This window comes from Eleutherodactylus coqui, chromosome 2 (assembly GCF_035609145.1).
Source record: "Eleutherodactylus coqui strain aEleCoq1 chromosome 2, aEleCoq1.hap1, whole genome shotgun sequence".
Lineage (NCBI taxonomy): Eukaryota > Metazoa > Chordata > Amphibia > Anura > Eleutherodactylidae > Eleutherodactylus > Eleutherodactylus coqui.
The window spans coordinates 122875606-122885425 of NC_089838.1; positions in this window are offsets into that span (position 1 = coordinate 122875606).

Below are 9820 nucleotides of genomic sequence, written 5' to 3' on the forward strand. Positions count from 1 at the left end.
GGTGGTCCAGGACCAAAGATTTCAGTAATGTGATTTTCTTACATATATCTATACTCTATTAAATATCAACCCCCTAGAGTGGGTTTATAGCATGGCCTCATGTTAGCTTCAGGTCAATAGCAAGTTATGTTTTATAGTGCACACTTTTTTTTTTGGCAGATTTTCTTTGCATTTTTTAGTTCCATGGCATTTTTTCCAAGTACAGCATATTCTAGGTATCCAGACATTTTCTAATATACATCCCTATAGGTAAATAAAAACACCTGAAAATATGGATAGATGTAAAAAATTCAAAGGAACTGTGTCTGAGGCCCAATGCACATGGCCAACCCGGACGTCTACATTTGGCCTAAAGGAAGCCTTTAACCTAAATCAAGGTAAGACACAAACTGAAAGTTCCCACTAACTTTCTGTACTCCTATATTTTAAACCGTCATTTTCATGTTGCCTTTATTACAATATTCCACATTTCACACTGAATCACTACAGGTTGAAATATCATTGTCCAAGTAAATCTCATTGTGCATTTTATATGCTACAGGCGGAATACAAGGGTTTTATAAAACAATATGGAACTCAACTGTAGCCCACCATGTTGTGTCTACTGCTTTATGACCTAGTGTAAAATTAGGCATGATTGCATATTGATTGATTCTCATGTAAAATACTGTCAGCAATAATGGCCAATAGATTTATGTACAGTATAAGTATTAATATATACTGTGTTTCCCCGAAAATAAGACACTGCCTCATATTAATTTTTCCACTAAAAATGTGCTAGGTCTTATTTATGGGGATATCTTATTTTACTTACCTAGCAGGCTCAGTCCAGGTTCCTCCTCTGTTCTTCAGAGCTCCGGCGCGGTTCCTGCAGTCCTCACACAGGATCACTTCCTGGTTAAGGCATTCAGCCAATCAATGCAGTGCTCGATAAAGCAATGCAATGGCTGTGATTGATTCTTCGAATGCTGTCCAGCCAATCAATGCAGTGCTCAAAGAACCAATCACAGCCATCATGTCCTGGAGGCAGGATTTATGAAGCGATCTTGTTTGAGTGGCTGAGGACTGTGGAAACCGCTCCGAGCCTGCTAGGTAATGTATTGCTATTTGTTTTAAATGTAAGGTAACTAGGGCATATTTTGGGGGGAGGGTATATATTTCAAGCCTTCCTGAAAATCCTGAAGAATCAGGGCTTATTTTTGGGGTAGGTCTTATTTTTTCTCTAAGGAAATTACCACCCTCTACAGTTGTCTTCTACATTTCCCAGACTGGTGAATATCAAATCTGCCAGATTACATAGTTATATATATATATATGGTATCCTACCCTCCCCGGTTTTATTTGCAGGCTTAGTCCCAAGAGAGGAGCATTTTGAGAGGTAGGAACTCAGCTTTCCCAGGTTAAGATATCCACCTGGTATTAATGTTAGGACCCATCTGAGAGCTTGGTCACCTGGACGTTGGTAGATGGGCCAATGTAATTTGATCAAATTATATACTAAGAACCTTGCATTATTTAATGTGGTTAGATTATAGGTTTTATACCTCTGATAGTGAATTTATTTTGCGTGCTGCTGCCAATTTTGGTTTCTGCCTTTACTGTATGTTGCAGCCATGGTTTAGCGTGCACCTATACATTTCTATTGGGATATATTTCCAATGGGTAGTGCTGACCCCCCCTTTTTTCCCTTTCTATACAAATATTGTGAAGCTTTGGCTGCCTTCACTGGGTCGTGCACACCTGCCGCCCATCTACCTCCTGTCCCTCCTATTGGAACATCTATATAGTATCCTACCCTCCCCGGTTTTATTTGCAGGCTTAGTCCCAAGAGAGGAGCATTTTGAGAGGTAGGAACTCAGCTTTCCCAGGTTAAGATATCCACCTGGTATTAATGTTAGGACCCATCTGAGAGCTTGGTCACCTGGACGTTGGTAGATGGGCCAATGTAATTTGATCAAATTATATACTAAGAACCTTGCATTATTTAATGTGGTTAGATTATAGGTTTGTATACCTCTGATAGTGAATTTATTTTGCGTGCTGCTGCCAATTTTGGTTTCTGCCTTTACTATATATATATATTTCTTGCTCTTCTACCGCTGCTAGTAAGGAATCTAGCTGGGTAACAATGCTGATGGCTGATTTTATTGGTTAATAGCTACAATCTTCCATTATTCCTATAGTCAGACACGCCCTACAGCAATCACACTTTAATGGCTATTTCTGGAAATATACCATCAGCTATTATTTGGACAGAACCCCTTTAAATAGAAACGCTGTGTATCTTGCTTTGTACTTACCTCTGCCTGAGCTCACATTATTGCATTATCTATGGGAGAAAGTTGTCACCGGTGAAGGCTACATTTCATTTTTTATTTTTTTTAATTTCTGCTGTAGTAGGCTCCCAACCTAATTGCACACCAGTTACCTCCAAACACAGGTAGAAATTAGATTTGTATTGTTGGGAAAAAGAATGGGAGCATTGAATGTGGGATAGGTTAGAACTTTGAGCAGAAGCATACTTTGAAGCTGCTGGTCCCCAATACGAAACCTGGTACAGGGTCCCTTAACTATAATATACTATCATTTATAATACTGGTCTCTTCATGTGGGAAACAGAAAAGTTATGTTCTCCCTGAGGCTTCAGGATCTGGATACAACTGCACCCTCTACATTCACTAGAGTTACGCCCTTGACTTTGAGAGTCATGTTGCCACAGATTTTCGTAACTGTTATTGCAATACTAGTCCAACGATCACCCACACAATGAGGATTCAAATGCTGAAATGTTGTGAAATGTTGTTGCTTTTTATACTTAAGCACAATTAAAGGGGTTTTCCAGGAAATACTTATTGATAACCTGTCTTCAGGATATCTTCAGGTCATCAATAGTTGATTGGCTGCGATCTGATGCTCAGGGCTGTTCAGGTGCCTTCTGTCACTGGCAAAACAGACAGGAACCTGAGCAGAAGCAGATAGTTCCGACTCCTGTGCCGTGACCAGTGCTAATTACAGGTGCAGCTCTCATTAAAATGCCATTACCAACACCGGCCACTACACAGTGGACTAGCACTGGACACATTAGGCAGATGTTCTTGAAAGGGGATTCAAAGAACACCAGGTGGCACCGTTACATGCATTTAGCAGTTATATCTTGCATTTAATGGAAGCGTATCATACTTTTGTTTAGTCTTACTGTATTCCAAATGAAAAATTATGATCTAATAGAAATGTAACCAACCTTGTGAAGTATGCCTCTGCCATGATCATATGCAAAATGTATAAAAGCCAGTACTGTCACGTGTGACAGAGGGTATGTGGATCCTCAGATCTGGGTCCTTTTATAATTGTTTTAATAATAAAAAATTAACTACCAGTAAAAGCAAAACTTTTAATTTCCCACCGATCCTTTGGTCTTCCTATGAGTAATCTGTGATTATGGTATACATGTCAGCAAGGAATTAATAGCATAATTATTATATCATTTTGGTTTCCCCTTTTAAGGGTGGATTCAGACGACCGTATATATCGGCTCGGTTTTCACGCCGAGCCGATATACGGTGTCCTCATCTTCAGGGGGGGAGGATGGAAGAGCCAGGAGCAGGAACTGAGCTCCCGCCCCCTCTCTGCCTCCTCTCCACCCCTCTGCACTATTTGCAATGAAAGGAGGCGGGACAGGGGCTGGGCTAAGTGGCGATAATTAGCTCCGCCTCATCCCGCCTCTTCTCATTGCAAATAGTGCAGAGGGGCGGAGAGGAGGCAGAGAGGGGGCGGGAGCTCAGAGCCGATATATGTTCGTCTGAATCCACCCTTAAGCACTAAAAGGTTTATTATTTATACATCCTGGAAAAAACCTTTTACTATACATTTATTTAACTCTCAATAAAACAGCTACAGTTCTTACAAATATTAAACTAGTGGTGTGAGCCTTTAGAGCGACTGCACTTTCCCATATGCATACTGCTAAATCTCAGGATTTAAATAACAGTAGATGGAAGGGGTATGAGCAGCAGCTGGGGGGTAAAAATGATTATTTGTAGAGTGGGAGCAATGTGCATTCTGGTACATGTGTCACACAGGATGGATGATAAGGTGATAGGTGTGTGCATTTGATGTTTATAGACCGGCCTATTTTGTGCCTTAAGGACCAAGCAATGTTCATTGTCTCATTGCAAGAGCCATAAATGGTTGACATAGCCATATGGGGGCTTGTTTTTGTGGGACGAGTTGCTTTTTTTAATGGCACCTCTCTGGGGAACATATAATGTGTTAAAATTTTTGGGGGTAGGATTGAAAACTCCCAGAAATTCTTCAATTTTTAGGGGGCCTGTTTTCATTGTATTTACCATTCGGTTAAAATAACATCATCATTTTCTTAACTAGATCAGTACAATTACTGTGATGCAAAGTTTATATCAATTTTTTCATTTTTTACTATTTTAGCACAATAAAAACACATAAAAAAACTATTGGATATGCATCTCTACATTCTAAGGGCTTATTCACAGGAGCATATATCGGCTGCCGTTTTCACGCCCGGCCGACATACGCTACCATCTTAGCTGTCTTCCCCCTTCCCTCCCCCTCGCGGCTCTCTGCCTCTCTCCTCCCCTCTGCCTGTTTGCAATGGGAGGGGGGAAGGGGGGCAGAGCTCCCTTGTCTGCAGCCAGCAATGCGAAGGGTGGGAGGGGGAGCTTAGCTCCACCCCCACTCTGCCCCTTTCCATTGCAAACAGTCGGGGGGGGGGGGGGGAGGGAAGGGGGAAAACAGCTCAGAAGGCAGCATTTTTACGGCCGGCCAATATACGCTCATATAAATAAGCCCTAAGACCTATGACATTTTTATTTTTCTGGGAATGGAGCTATGTGACGTCTTGTTTTTTGCGGAAACAGTTATAGTTTTGGGTTACATGTGACAAAATTATTTTTACGGCATTCATAATGCAAAATAGATAACAAGTATTTTCATTGAGTTATTACGAACACAGAAATACCTATTATGTTGCTATTTTTCCCAACTTTTTTTGCATTTTATCCATTTACAAAGTTTTTTTGCGGAGGAAAAAATGTATATTTGCTTTTAAACTAGATTTTATTTTTATGAAACTTTATTGAGTTTTGTTTACACTATTTTTTAGTCTTTCAAGAGGACTTCAAGATGCAATCGTTCAATCGCTGGGATAGTACAATGTATAACTTATATAGTGCATTCCACTATGCCTATGACATTAGTCTAGACAATATTTAGGGACAGCGCTGTGGGTATATGCAAGAACATACAAAGGCTTGCAGTCTCGCCCAGGAATTACAGTGGGCCGCATGTCTAGGAATTTGTCCCAAAGGCCAATGGAATATTTTGATGTCCTATGTACTATGTACATCCACGGAAAGTGGAGAGCCACCGGATCAACACCAAACCACAACAGTATTCCAGGATAAAGACCTATGATAAATAGAAATGATGGGTTGCACTCTGTTTTTTACTTTCCTCTTTCACTGTATGTATTTGTGTGACATTGGATAAAATAAATCATCCTACTAAAAGACTCTGGACAAGACCTACTCCTTTCTGTTTGAAACGACTTTGGGAGGTCTTGAGGACGGACACTTCCCGCAATAGTAAGTCCATTTACATTTACTTCTTGAGGTTGTTCCTATGAGCAGAGGACCCATTGTTTCTAGGCGGGGCGGATCGGCACGTAGCTCCGCCCCCACCCCATCCCATTGCACAGAACGAAAGGGGAGGAAGAGGTTAGCCTGCACGGGTGGGGAACAGAGGGAGGGAGTTTAGCAGCCACGCTGCTAAACTCCCTCCCACCTACAGCCGCTGCCATGGGCTCACATAGGAGCCCGTGCAGCGGCTGGACGTATTCTGGCCAAAACAAAGTTCCAGAACTATGTTTTGGCTCCAACGTAAAAACGCCTGGCGCTATATTGGCTTGGCCGGGCGTTTTTACACCTCACCAATACGCCCATGTGATCTGATGCATTGGAATCAATTGCTTCAGATCACAGCACATATCGGCTGGGCGTGAAAACGCAAGCCAATATACGCTCATGTGAAAGAAGCCTTAAAAAGATGTATGCGCAGATTTAAAGCCCACTAGTGAGGACAGTAAAAAGACGTATTGGCAGTGACTAAGGGGTTAAATAATAGAAGCTAGAAGCGGGTATGAGCAGCTACTAACTGGGGGCAAAAATTATTGTTTGGAGAGTGAGAGTAAGGCCTCCTTCCCACGAGCGTGACGGGCTCCGCAGCGTAATATTCCGCTGTGAAGCCCGTCACGGCGCCCCCCAGAGCCCCTATACTTACCTGCGGGAGATAGCGTGAAATCGCTTCCCCGCCCACCGCCGCGCGTCACCGCCCGTCACCGCCCACCGCCCTCGCGTCACCAGCCGTGTCACGTGCACGGCCGGCCGTGTCACGTGACGCGGCCGGACCGCGTCATTTGGCGTCATATGACGCTCGGCGGTGGGCGGGAAAGCGTTTTTTCACGCTATCTCCCGCTGGTTACAGCGGGAGATAGCGTGAATGGACGGCTTCCATTGACTGCAATGGAAGCCGTCAGTGCGTACAGCCCGTCCTCACCCGCAGAAAATAGAGCATGCTGCGGGTGAGGACGGGAGAAATCGCGGTGCGTAATTCCGCGCTGGAATTACGCATCGTGAGCATTGTGCTATTAGGTTCAATAGAACCTAATAGCTGCGGGCAACGCAGCGGATTTTCGCCGCGAATTACGCGGCGGAAATCCGTTCGTGGGAAGGAGGCCTAAGGTGTATTCTGATACATATGGTTAATAGGCTGATTGATATGTCACACATGATGGTTAATAGACTGATAGATACGTCACTGAGTATCATGCATTCGTGCAAATAATGTTTGCTATATGCCATATTAAAACCTAAATTTAAGTTCATATAGAATTATATGTCAGCTGTTTTGTATTGTTTTTCATTAAAGGGGTTGTCCCGCGGCGAAATCGAAAAAAAAATTTTCACTTACCCCCGCATTCTGCACTGTTAAAAAGAAAGCATAGGTTAGTTTTTAAAAATAGCATTGCGCTTACCTGCATCAGCGTTCTGCAGCTTCTTCTTTTCTTCTTTTAAAGATGGCGCCGCTGGTCTTCTCCCACGGTGCACTGCGGGTCTTCTCCCATGGTGCACCGTGGATTTTCTTCTCCTTCCTTGCATTCCATTGCCGATTCCAGCCTCCTGTTTGGCTGGAATCGGCACACGTGACGGGGCGGAGCTACGATGACGACGTGGTGACCAGCTCTCCGGCACGAGCGGCCCCATTCACCAGGCAAGTGCGTCTAAAAACGCCAGAAGACATCGAAATTAGACGGAACCATGGAGACGGGGACGCCAGCAACGGAGCAGGTAAGTGAATAATTTCTGTATGGCTCATATTTAATGCACGATGTATATTACAAAGTGCATTAATATGGCCATACAGAAGTGTATAACCCCACTTGCTGCCGCGAGACAACCCCTTTAATTTTTATTATTCAAATATTTAAGGGAGTGATGTAACCCCCATAATCAGGTGATCAAGACTCCTTACGGAGTGGAAACGCATCCTGTGTAGACGTCTGACTGTTTTTATGTAGCACTTCATTCAATAAAGGCTTGTGGACACTATCTCTGTGAAGACAGCATTTTTCTGCATCTACTTACCTGTATGCCGCAACTGGATGAAGCGGTTGAAGCAGTCTGAAAGAGGCTGAGACATGAGGCAGTAGGTTGTGCCTGCAGAGAGCTCCCGCTGGACCCCTGCAAATTACCTTCCCAGACCGCATCAATGGATGCTGTACACCTTCAATGGGACGCATAAAGAAGTCAGGAGACCGAGGGGCGCTCAGTGGGGAGGAATTGGGCCCCCTGGATGCCTATATGGACCATATCCCGAGGCGGCTTGCAGATGGCGCCGCCGCTTGTGAAAGGGGGAGGAGCCTCACCTCCACTCGGCGCCGAGTCTTCAGGGACAGCTCCCCGGCAGATTACTAGGCCCCAGAGCACCCACAGCAGCCCTCCGGACCCCCGAGATCGGAGAAACTCATCTGCACAGCCACAGAGGCAGCATAGAACCGCCAAAAGTCTCCCGCGGCAGGCCCTGCCCACCTCGGCCGGCGCCATTGCAAAGAGGCCGCTCGCCACTCAGGGCCTCAGAGGAGATTCCCCGGACCTCCCTGGGATCAAAGACCCCTGCAAGTGGAACAAAAAAGGCGCAACAGCAGCTCCCTGGCCCCAAGGATCACAGCAGTCGGTCAGTGACGGTTCAGGCCCGGTGAGTAGGAGCCTCGGCTCTCAAATGGGGGAGGGGAGAGACTGTATGCCTCAGACTCTATCAGCTCAAGGGGAGGAAACCCCCATTCGATCCCCACCTCATGAGAGTAGTGAGGGGGAGTCCCCCTGTGAGCCCCCCTGCAAAAACCCCAGAGACATCCCCCTACCAGTCTCTATACCACCCGCAAAGGGCCCTAAATCCCAAGGCCACACAAGCACTACCACAATGGTAGCTACGGACAATGATGATGATGATCACAACTACGGATGGGACTGGAAAGCCCATCTAAAAAGCATCCCCACAAGAAACGAAATCGATGCCCTACTGACAAAAGCAACTAGCTCACAAATGCAAGCAATTGAAGCGCTGCAAGCTGAAATAAAACACATAGGACACAGAGTCGCTAATTCAGAAGAAACGCAAACCCAACTTCAGTCACAGCTCACTGAAAACCACCGTATCCTACAAAACCATTCCTCACAAATTACTAACATTCTAATTCACCTCAACGACCTAGAAAATCGCAACAGAAGGAAAAACATTCATATTAGAGGTTTAAGCGAGGAAGTGGAATCGGCTCGCCTAGAAAAATGGGCAATAAAGTGCTTCGGCGACATACTTAAACGATCTGAGGATAACCCTGTGGAGATCGACAGGATCCACAGATCCTTGGGCCCTAAAAGCTCTGATCCTGCTAGACCCCGAGATGTCGTATGTAGAATACATTTTTACAAAGAAAAAGAAGTTCTGCTAAGAAGAATCAGGGAAAAGGGCCCTTTAACCTACAAGGACAATACTCTCCTGGTGCTTCCTGACCTATCAAGAAGAACCCTCCAGCTCCAGAGAGCCTTGAGACCCGTGGTGACGGCACTAAAAGAAAGAAATATCCCATATCGCTGGGGTACCCCTTCTAGTTACAAGCCGGAACGGACGGGAACACAGCCACATTCAGGGGCTAGGAGACCTCCCGAGATTCCCAGCCAAATTTGAACTCCCGATGATAGCAATCCCTGACTGGCCAAAAGTCGATGCCTCAGATCCGTTGCCCCCGAGAGAAGAGTGGCGCTTGGTTGGACCAGCCGGGAAACGTTAGCCCGGAGGGGCTGGACCTCCCCTCATGTGGCCCTACTTTCTTGCTGCTTGAGCCAACAAGCGAACAGCGGAACGCCTTCTGCTGACGTCCGTGGATGCCTCGAGACATACCCTCCTTTGGGTTCAGATCTAGTTGCCGGGGTTTGGGGGAAGCTGAGGCCTGGTATTTCGGTCCAGTTCCCCCAAAATTAGGCCGGCAGCACGTGTTGTTGCAAATTAGTTATAGTTTATTTCCGTAGCTCCATTAGCTACGTGTATACTATTCTCGGAGGCGAAGCCTTCCCTGGCCTAAGACCTCGCCTCATCATGTTTACAGTCTTAATGGCTATTTTTCTCTTTCTCCACTTTTCTTTTCCCTGGCCCTTCCTCCCCCTTAACCACCTGCCTCCAATGGCCTATTACCTTAGAACCACAAGGCAATCACTCCGTCAGTCCTGGCGCT